General features: G+C 39.5%; 2 pseudogenes; one reads left to right on the forward strand and one right to left on the reverse strand.

Moving 5' to 3' along the window:
• Positions 1–1117: 1117 nt before the first annotated feature.
• LOC110320810 lies at positions 1118–9601 on the reverse strand (annotated as a pseudogene).
• Positions 9602–10758: 1157 nt separating this feature from the next.
• On the forward strand, positions 10759–10898 carry LOC115063957 (annotated as a pseudogene).
• The last annotated feature ends 219 nt before the right edge of the window (positions 10899–11117 follow it).

An 11117-nucleotide genomic window follows, 5' to 3' on the forward strand; every position in this document is an offset into this window, starting at 1 on the left:
AGTTACTCCAAAGAAGCAAGGGGCCTAGCAGCAAGGGATATAGGGAGAGAGTACATACTAAATGTGTATTAAGTGATGGATTAATAAACAACGCTGTCTCTGCTTTGTAGGTACTTTCATATTTACAAGATTTGCTTTGAATGTTAGCTTTTATTCATAAACAAAAAAGATGACATGTTTTGCTTTTTAATATTCTACTCTCTATTCAAAAATTGATGTTATACTAATGATTATCTCAAGGAGCTGCAACAGACTTAATGTCAGTCTTCACAAAATATTGACCTTTTCTTATAGGTTTCATCTCCATCATGACACAAGAAAGTTACTGCTAATAGTATGTGTGTGCGTTGTCATGCTTTCTTTAAGCATGTGTCTGTTGTTAACATAGCCTGAGCACTAGAATGGCTCCTGCTATAACCATAAAAGATTCTCTCCTTTTCTTCCTCTCATCCTCTCAGCTTTTCTGTGAGACCAAGGTCGTGCTTCCCTGTTTACCCCGGGAATCTCACAAGAACAACATACAAAGTGACTGAAATGATATCACATGGAATTTTGTCTCAAGTTTAAGGGCACATCTTAGTCCTCAGTAAATGAAGAAACTTTCCCAGTGAAAAGAGCATTTGTCTTCTTTCTAAGGCTTTGCATACAACCTAACATGGGACTTGGGCAAAGCAATTGATTTCTGTTACAAATCTGAGTCATTTTAACATCAAGGAATCCTAACATGCAGCAAGGCCTATGGAATCCTAACGAAGCTATTCTTTGAGCCTAGTGTTCTCTTGTTTCTTTTATGAATTCACTTTGTACTAAAGAGGAAAATTTCAAGGGAAATGCCTACATTTAAAGCAGAAGTCTTGTAGCCTGAGCCTCAACATCCTGAAAGGGAGCTAGTGACCACCACTCAAGGTTAATCCCTAACAGGTCTCCCAACTCCTTTAGCACAGTTATTTGAACTAACACAAGAAACAAGTTTGGTAAAATTTATTGATTTGGCATGGTCAAAGCAATTAAATGTTTAGCCAACTACTTTATATGAGTTTCAAATCAAAATGCCCTAATTGTTATTCTGACAGCAACAAATATCTGTGATCGGTACATTTTACTTTACTATATAATTTCATCCTTTTCTCATCAGGCAACGGACTGGTGAGAAAAAGATGTACAATTAGTAGAATCATGTGAGACTTCATACTGTCTACAGTGATTAACTAAGCACCAGTAGAAAACCTCTGATCTAGATCAATTCTTTTGAAACTACACTTCAATGAATTATTTAAGTCAATTACTTTTCAAGAACTTTGTCCTAATAGGTTATAGAATTTGTTAATGTTTTTTATGGGAGTTTCAAATCAAAATGCCCTAATTGTAATTCTGACAGCAACAAACATCTGTGATAAGTACACTTTACAATATGATTTCTTTCTTTGTCCACATTCATGGGCATTTGTATGAATGCGATGCACTTCTGTTGGGGGTGGTTCAATTGATCTTCTTAATTATCAAAGTGTCTTTCTGAAGATTAAATTACTTTGATGGACAATAAGTTTCCAGAGATTGACTTCAATTCCAGATATCCCATGATTACTTTAATATTGCAATTAAGGGGTTCAATTTATTGTCATTATACCTCTTACCAGGTTTTGAATGACCAAAGTTAATTACTCAAACTGTAGCCTGTGCATCTATGGAGAATAAATACTCATGAATATTCAGAAGAGTAGTTTTTGCCATCTATCTAGATGCCAATTTGAAAATTTTTCAGTTAAGTTACAAAGAATAAGAAGGGCAAACATGTAATTTGTTTTCATAAACAAGACGTTTTGAGACTGAAGGGGATATTGTTAATAACTCTTTCAGGATAATGGGCAAAGATGATGACCCCAGACATCCTGGAATTTACCATCACACAGCCTTCTGTGAAGATTTCAGGCTAAAGTCCAAGTTAAAGAAAATAAATGATGTAAGAATTTTCTATGACCATGATAAATGACAGGTGATGAAAACTTAATAATAAATCAATTTGAACAGCAGACTTAATAGTAAATCTCAGAATATTAGAAAACAGGAACTGGAAAATTGGCCCAACAAAGGGCATTTATTGCTCTTGCTGACCTAGATTTAGTTTACAGAGTCTGCCTTGGGGGGACTCACAACTACCCACAATTCCAAATCCAGGAGATCCAACAATCCAGATCACCATGGGTCACACATTTTATTCATAAATGCAGATTAAAGTGTTTATATGAGTTTCCAAGATATATGAACTCTTAGAAAACTGCATGTTATTAATAATTTTCGAAAAAGAACATACAATGTTTTTATAATGGTATGTCAAGTTCTGGGATATGATTGAAGGTCCAACAGGATTCAGTGTTCTCTAAGTTAAAAGACATGGCAGAAGAAGTAAAAGAAAGACAACAGGAATCCCAATGCTTTCATTGCAGGATTTTTTTTTATTAGATATTTTCTTTATTCACATTTCAAATGTTATCCCCTTTCCTGGATTCCCCTCAGAAAACCCCCTAGCCCATCCCACTCCCCCCTCCCCCTGCTCACCAACCCCCTACTCCTGGCCCTGGCATTCCCCTACACTGAGGCATAGAGCCTTCACAGGACCAAGGGCCTCTTCTCCTATAGATGACCAACAAGGCCATCCTCTGCAGCTAGAGCCATGAGTCTCACCATGTGTACACTTTGGTTGGTGGTTTAGTCCCTGGAAGCAACGGGGGTTGGTTAATATTGTTGTTCTTCCTATGGGGCTGCAAACCCCTTCAGCTCCTTGAGTCCTTTTTCTAGCTCCTCCATTGGGGACCCTGTGCTCATTCCAATGGTTGGCTGAGAGCATTCACCTCTGTATTTGTCAGGCACTGGCAGAGCCTCTCAGGAGACAGCTATATCAAGTTTCTGTCAGAAGCACTTGTTGGCATCCACAATAGTGTCTGAGTTTGGTGACTATATATGGGTTGAATCCCCAAGTGAGGAAGTCTCTGGATGATCTTCCCTTCAATATCTGTTCCACACTTTGTCTCTATAACTCCTTCCATGTGTATTTTGTTCCCCCTTTTAAGAAGGACCGAAGTATCTACTCTTTGGTCTTCCTTCTTGAACTTCATGTGGTTTGTGAATTGTATGTTGGATATTCCAAGCTTTTGGGATAATATCCACTTATCAGTGAGTGCATACCATGTGTATTCTTTTGTGATTGGGTTACCACACTCAGGATGATATTTTCTAGTTCCATCCATTTTCCTAAGAATTTCATGAATTCATTGTTTTTAATAGCTGAGTACTCCATTGTAAATGTACCACATTTTCTGCATCCATTCCTCTGTTGAGAGACATCTGGGTTCTTTCTAGCATCTGGCTATTGTAAATAAGGTTGCTATGAACATAGTGGAGCATTTGTCCTTACTACATGTTGGAAGTACTTTAAAAGAATATATCAAGAACAAAAGGCATATGTAAGCTTGGAAGCCAGCAGACTAGTAATTTAAGGTACTAACTTCGGTCTTTCTCTGGAGGTTGTAAACCTTCATTAGACATTGGCATGTTTTATTTTAACATGATTTACACAAAAGGTTATCAGGCAAATGTGATGAATTATGTTCTTTTAGACCCTAGTATACATAGACTCAGCTATACTGTAACGGTCACTTAGAAATGAGTCCTTTCATTTCCCTTCCTTTCCCTCCCCTCCCCTCCCTTCCCCTCCCCTCCCCTCTCCCCTCTTCTCCTCTTCCCCTCCCCTTCCCTCCTCCTACCCTCCCCTACCTTACCCTCCTCCCTCCTCCTGTCTCTTCCCCTTTCTTCTTTGATTTCTATTAATCATTATTTCTGTTTGTTTGTCTGCTTTTGGTATTTCTGAACATCAAACAACGGTCTTGAAAAATCAAGTGCATGCTCTTTTGAACAACACTCTCATCCTCTTTCTCATTTTTACTCTGTAAACCAAAACATTTACCCTGGAAAATCAACACAGGAACCACTCTGTATGGGACATCGCCATGCCAGCAGTGTAAAAAGCAATTTTCAGAATATTGACTTAAGATTCCAGTCACATATTGTAGGTCCTCAATATGTGATGAAATTTTCTACTGCTAAATTGCAACTGAAATTTAATATATACTGAGAGGCTCTATGTAATGAATTTTGAATGTCAATTTTATGAGTCAATTTTTTTGCAGTATATCACATGAATTTTTAAATTGCCCTTTAGGTCAATCAAAAAAAATACCCCCCCCCAAAAGCATCTTTCAAACTTAATATTATATATCATGGACTCCACAGATCATACATCATATTTAGCAAATGAACTATGATTTTTAAGTCACCATTAAGTTCATAGAGATCACAGGACCTAAAGGGTGGACACTGACCACACTAAAACTGTGTTCTAATCACGGACAAAGCAACCATTTTAAAATATAGGGGAGCTGTTTTACTATTTAATCAAAAGGGACATTGCAACTCGAGGGAAAAGTCACATTACTTGTAAAATTGCACCTTGATAAATTTTTAGTTAAAGGGGGAAAAGTTAAAATCATTGTAATTTTATATGAACATTTTAAAGTAATAATAAAGCTTATATGAAATGATATTGTGATATTAAATTGTCTTTCTTTAAATCATGATTGCCTAGTTTTGTTAAATTGAATGGCTCAGTTAGACTTTATTTATTTATTTATTTATTTATTTAGGTAAACAGATGAAGAAGGAAAGTGTGACTCGTTTTTTGTCTCTTTTAGCCCAAGTTCCATGTCAGTAGTCTATGGTAAATGGTTTTGAGCCCCACACCAAAAAGTAAGGAAACTTTAATTAATAAAATGTGAGGTTTCTTCCCTGTGTTCTTGGAGCAACCTCCTCCGAATACGTCTTGTCTTCTTTTCTTTTTTCCCCCCACTTTCTTTCACTACCCCCCTCCACAATCTCCCCTCTCCCTCCTTTTATTTAATTTTTAACTAAATATTAAGAAATTTATTGGTGTTTAGTAATGATAAAATCTTTAAGAAAGATAACTTATATTAGGGAAGGCTGAATAACCATAAAGTTTTTTTATTTTTTTCTCTTCTCTTCTCTTCTCTTCTCTTCTCTTCTCTTCTCTTCTCTTCTCTTCTCTTCTCTTCTCTTCTCTTCTTTTCTCTTCCTCTCTCTCTCTCTCTCTCTCTCTCTCTCTCTCTCTCTCTCTCTCTCCACTATAGATTTTATTCCCCTCCTAGTCCCCCCTCCAGCTATTCCAAGTCTCATACTTCCCCCTGCCCCCTGTCTCCAAGAGGATGTCCCCAACCTCCACCCCTTGTCCCTCCAGAACTATAAATTCCCTAGAGCCTCCAGTCTCTTGAAGGTTAGGTACATCATCTCTGAATGAACACAGACCTGAAAGTCCTCTACTGTATATGTTTTGGGAGGCTCCTATCAGCCAGTGTATGCTGCTTGGTTAGTGACCCAGTGTTTGAGAGATCTCGGTGGTCCAGGTTACTTGAGACTGCTGGCCTAGCTTACCATCCCCCCACCACCACACCCCCATCTCCCCTTCCTTCTTTCTGCCCTTCCTTTTGTTTTATTTTATCTTTTTCTATTGCTGGACTTGCCTCCCCTCCCCATGCCCCCATACCCCAATCTCCCCTTTCCTCTTCCTGTTCCTCCTCTTTATTCTCTTTCTTTTTTCTTAGATATTTTACTTATTTACATTTCAAGTGTTATCCCCTTCCTGATCCCCCCCAGAAATCCTCTGTCCTGTGCCCCCTCCTCCTGCTTCTATGAGGGTCTGCCTCCACTCACCCACCGCTCCTGCTTCCCCACCCTCACTCGCATTCCCCTGCATTGGGACATCTAGCCTTCACAGGACCAAAGGCCTCTTCTCTCATTGAGGCCAGACAAGGCCATCCTCTGCTACCTATACAGTTCTGCTATGTATGCAGCTGGAGCCATGGGTCCCTCCATGTGTACTCCTTGGTTGGTGGTTTAGACCCTGGGAGCTCCAGCTGGTTGACAATGTTGTTCTTCCTATGGGGTTGCAAACCCCCTTCAGCTCCTTCAGTCCTTTCTCTAACTCCTCCATTGGGGACCCCATGATCAGTTCAATGGTTGGCTGTGAGCATCCACCTCTGTATATGTCAGGCTCTGGGAGAGCCTCTCAGGAGATAGCTATATCAGGCTCCTGTGAGCAAGCACTTCTTGGCATCCACAACAGTGTCTGCATTTGGTGTCTATATCTGGGATGGATTCCCAGGTGGGGCAGTCTCTGGGTAGCCTTTCCTTCAGTCTCTGCTCCACATATTGTTTCCACATTTGCTCCCATGAGTATTTTGTTACCCCTTCTTAAAAGGACCAAAACACCCACACTTTGGTCTTCCTTCTTCTTGAGCTTCATGTGGTCTGTGAATTGTATCTTGATATTCCAAGCTCTTGGGATAATATCCACTTATCAGTGAGCACAAACTACATGTGTTCTTTTGTAAATTTCCCACATTTTCTGTATCCATTCCTCTTTTGAAGGACAACATATAACAAGGACACAGGCTCCACTATGTTCATAGCAGCCTTATTTATAATAGCCAGAAGCTGGAAAGAACCCAGATGTCCTTCAAGAGAGGAATGGGTACAGAAAATGTGGTAAATTTATTCTTTTTCTATTGCTAGATAGTGATAATTTGGATCTGCTTCAAGGAATCAACTCTATGCTCAGAGTACACACATCCATCTCATGTAAGAAGATGCAGTTGTTTAATGTGAGGTATCTGTGGTGGAGGAAGATGGCTAGTGCTGTTTTGACATTTTCTTTTGTTCCTCTGTGAGACTTCTTTTTCACAGTCCTTCCACATCACCACACCACTCCAACATACCTTCTTTTTTTCATCTATTTGATTTCCCAGAAAATAACCTTTGAAGCAACCCCCTCACATCTTTCAAGTTGCCTGGATACTATTGACATTTTCCCCTCTAGTCAATACTATGATCTAATGATCTCAGAGAAACCTTGAATATTTTCATAGTTTATATAGGATTTTTTTTCTCTCTTTACTTCTCTTCATATTTTCTTGATGGTGTTATTCTCACCACTCTTTTTCACAAATAATGAGTTCCAGAGTCAGCTACAGTGGAATCAATGTTAATTTCTACACTTGTCAGGATACTGATGCCCAAAAGGAATATTGTCAGTGTTCACAGCTGAATCTAGACTTCTTTTGTTTTATTCCTATATTATATGAGAGTACATTGGTTTTCTTTTTTTCCCATTTTTTATTGGTTACTTTCTTTATTTACATTTCAAATGTTATCCTCCTTCCCAGTTTCCCCTCCACAAACCCCCATCCCCTCCTCCCTCTCCCTGCCTCTATGAGGGTGCTCACCCACCCACCCACTCACTCCAGCCTCACCACCCTGGCATTCCCCTACACTGGGTCATCAAACCACTGCAGGACCAAGGGGCTCTCCCCTCCCTTTGATGTCTGATAAAGTACTCCTCTGCTACATATCCACCTGGAGACATGGGTTCCCACCATGTGTATTCTGTAGTTGGTGGTTTAGTCCCTTAGAGTTCTGGGGGTTCAGATTGGTTAATATTGTTGTTCTTCCTATGGGGTTGCAAACCCCTTCAGTTCCTTCAGTTCTTGCCCTAACTCCTCTGTTAGTGTCCCTATACTCAGTCCAATAGTTGGTTGTGTTCATCCACATCTGTATTGGTCAGACTCTGGCAGAGCCTCTCACCAGACAGCTATACCAGGCTCCTGTCAGCAAGCTCTTCTTGGCATCAGCATCTTCTTGGCACCTGGGTTTGGTGTCTGCAGATGGTATGAATCCCTAGGTGAGGCAGTCTCTGGATGGGCTTTCCTTCAGACTCTACTCTACCCTTTGATCCTGCATTTCCTTTTGACAGGAAGAATTCTGGATTATTATTTTTGAGGCGGGTGACTGGATATAGTCTCCACAGGCTCTATCCTGCCTTTGTTGGGTATTTCAGCTAATATCCTCTCTGTTGGGTCCTGGAAACCTCTAAGTTTTCTTATTGTACCAGTCATGCTTTTTCTATGTGACGTTTTACGGAAGAGACTTTATCAAAATGAAATTTTTCTGTTAGATGATTTTCTGTAACATTATGCACTATCCTTTTACTTTTCAGACTTGGTAACTGCACCAGAAGGTAGGAGCTCTCCCTTATTGGGCCTAATCTGTCATTGCACTAAGACCCCAACCCTTAGGTTTATCTTTCTAAATGACTTGAGAAAACCGCTGGATGTTATTTGAACATTTAATAGTGTTCTACTTTCTGTTAAGTTTATTTAGTCCTATTAATTTATGATTTTGAAAGAATATGCCATGTGGCATGTAAAAATGGCATGAATTGTAGACATGATCTCTGAAAGTATCATCTCCGTACATATTCTATATTCTGCTGGAATGTACATTTGCAGTATTATGCTTCATGGTTTTATGTTTTATAGTGTTACATTGGTATCACCTTCCATAGTTTTATTCTTTTTTTTAAATAAAAAAATGTATTTACTTAGAAGCATTCAGAATGTCAACAAAACAGCTGCAAATTTTTTTTTGCAATTATAGAGTGGTATTCAGTCAACAGAACAATAATTATCTTCGTATAAGCTGCATCAGAGACAACAGAAGATGAAAAAATAAAACCCCAAAATAAAACCAAAAGAAAAAACAAACAAAAAAAAACAAAAAACAAACTACTGTTCCCATATATAACTAATTTGTGCTGTACACCAACAAGAACCTGCTTTAAATTTCCATGCCAATTTATAACCCCCAGACTGTACCACACAAGGTTAATGGCTATTGAAAATACCACCAGGACAGAGCTATCTAAAGCCACGTTTGGTAGTGTGTTAATTATACAAAAAAAGACACTGTACAGTTTAAAAACAAATCTTACACAGCCTTACATTTCAATTTTTTCTTTAAAAGGAGTGAGTTGTGCAGAGGCGGATTAAATGCTTTATAGACAAGAAAAAAATCTGTGCTAGAACCAACTTCATCTTCATCTTTCTCTTCTTCCTCCTCTTCCTCATCCTCCTCCTCATCTTCCTCTTCCTTCTTTTTCTTGCTCTTTTCAGCCTTGACCACCCCCTTTTTCTCTGCATCAGGTTTTCCTTTAGCTCTGTAGGCAGCAATATCCTTCTCGTACTTTACCTTCAGCTTGGCAGCCTTCTTCTCATTCGCTTGTCATCCGCTACAGTGTCATTCCACATCTCTCCTAGTTTCTTTGCAACATAACCAATGGATAAGCCAGGATTCTTGCCTTTGATTTTGGAGCGGTACTCAGAACAGAAAAGAGGAAGGATGAAGGAGGCCTCTTGGGTGCATTGGGGTCCTTGAACTTCTTTTTGGTTTCCCCTTTTGGGGGGGTGTAGGTTTTCATTTCTCTTTCATAACGCGCCTTGTCAGCCTTTGCCATATCTTCAAATTTCCCCTTTTCTTTAGCAAACATGGTCTTCCATCTCTCTGAGCACTTGTTGGAGAACTCTGAGAAGTTGACAGAAGCATCCGGGTGCTTCTTCTTGTGCTCCTCCCNGCAGGTTTGCACAAAGAATGCATATGAGGACATTTTGCCTCTCAGCTTCCTAGAATCTCCTTTGCCCATGTTTAGTTGATTTTCCTCAGCGAGGCACAGAGTCGCCCAGTGCCCGTCTTGTTTTGGCTTGCCTCAGCGCTGTCTCTATGGAGCTCAATGTACTGCAATGGCTGTGAGAGCGGGAGCCAGACGCTCATGGTTTTATTCTTAAGCATGCTTTTATTTCTTTCTCTTTGCCTCTCTAAATTTCTTAATTTTGGAGCAAGGGGAGAAAACCCTCCATCTTGATATACTTTTCAAAAATAAAATAAAACATTTTTGTTGCACAAGTAACTGTCTTTCAGATTAATTTTAAATAGGTTTCTCTTACAAATGTAAAAAAGGTTCTTGAAGGCAACAGTGAGTTTTAAATTTTCACTTCTGTTTTTATTTATTTATATATTTACTAACTTCTTTTGATTTTCTAATTTTTATTAGTCTGAATTACAAATGACTAACAGCAATGCATGAATTCCATCTCTGCCAATGTAAAAGACATGTAAATATAAAAAAAAAAAAAAAACTATTTAAAAACCTTCCAACATATGAGAAGATAAATCTGATCACCCCCAGAAACAATTATTCTCGGGGTGTAAATGTATCTGAACCACAGGCACCAACTACTTCCATGACTTCTAAGCAGGATACTGGTGTGTTGATATGGAGTTTTCTGACTGATGAGAAAAAACTCCCCGCAGAGTAGGAAGACTGAGTCGGACAATTTGGAGAAACAATGCAAAAGTAGAGCCTTTTTCTTCAACATGGTAATTGATGGCTTCCAGAGCACTATTAACAAAACCCACATTGCTGCTCTGAATTTCACTGGCCAGTCTTACAGGACCAGAGAGCTGTATGGGCATTGCCATGATATACTTCACAGTCTAGCTTACCAAGAGGGACATCAGTTTGTGGAAGGAAAGCTTGGGATACGGGGACTATGAGGCCCCTTTTCAATAAACTGGACTTTAAAAATAAATGTCTATTGAGTACTACAAAGAATGGCACCCTGTGTAGGCAGGCGAAACCACTGGCTTACACCACTCCTTGGGTAGAAAAATAGTTTATCGGGAGACAATCTACCAGGGTGTCTCAAAACCTAGAGGGAAAATGAGGAAAGGGGATAAAATTTGAAATGTAAATAAAGAGAATAACTAATAAAAAATAAAAAAAAAAAGAATCATTCTCTTACTGCCCCTAGAGCATTGCAGATATGGCTCTTGTGTCCTGTGTGCATTAGTAGGTGGTTGAAAGGAGACAGGACAAATCTATGCTCAGAGTTCTAATCTGTGAGTCTAATACTCCAGGAAAAAGATTTGAGCCTGAGATGACCACCTGTCTGCCTCCAGGGGGATCCTCCTCCCCCCCCCCACCTCACCCATAGAGGGAGCTAGCCTGAGAAAACCTCAACCACCAGTCAGGCACTACACAGGTTTGGATGAGCTCCCACTGCTAGGAGCAAGTCAGATATAGAGGAAGCCTGCCTGGGTCCAACGTCCCTAATGGAAGTGAATCCAAGATCACCACCAGCCAATCACCATGAAGCCTG

Source organism: Mus pahari, chromosome 4 (assembly GCF_900095145.1).
Source record: "Mus pahari chromosome 4, PAHARI_EIJ_v1.1, whole genome shotgun sequence".
Lineage (NCBI taxonomy): Eukaryota > Metazoa > Chordata > Mammalia > Rodentia > Muridae > Mus > Mus pahari.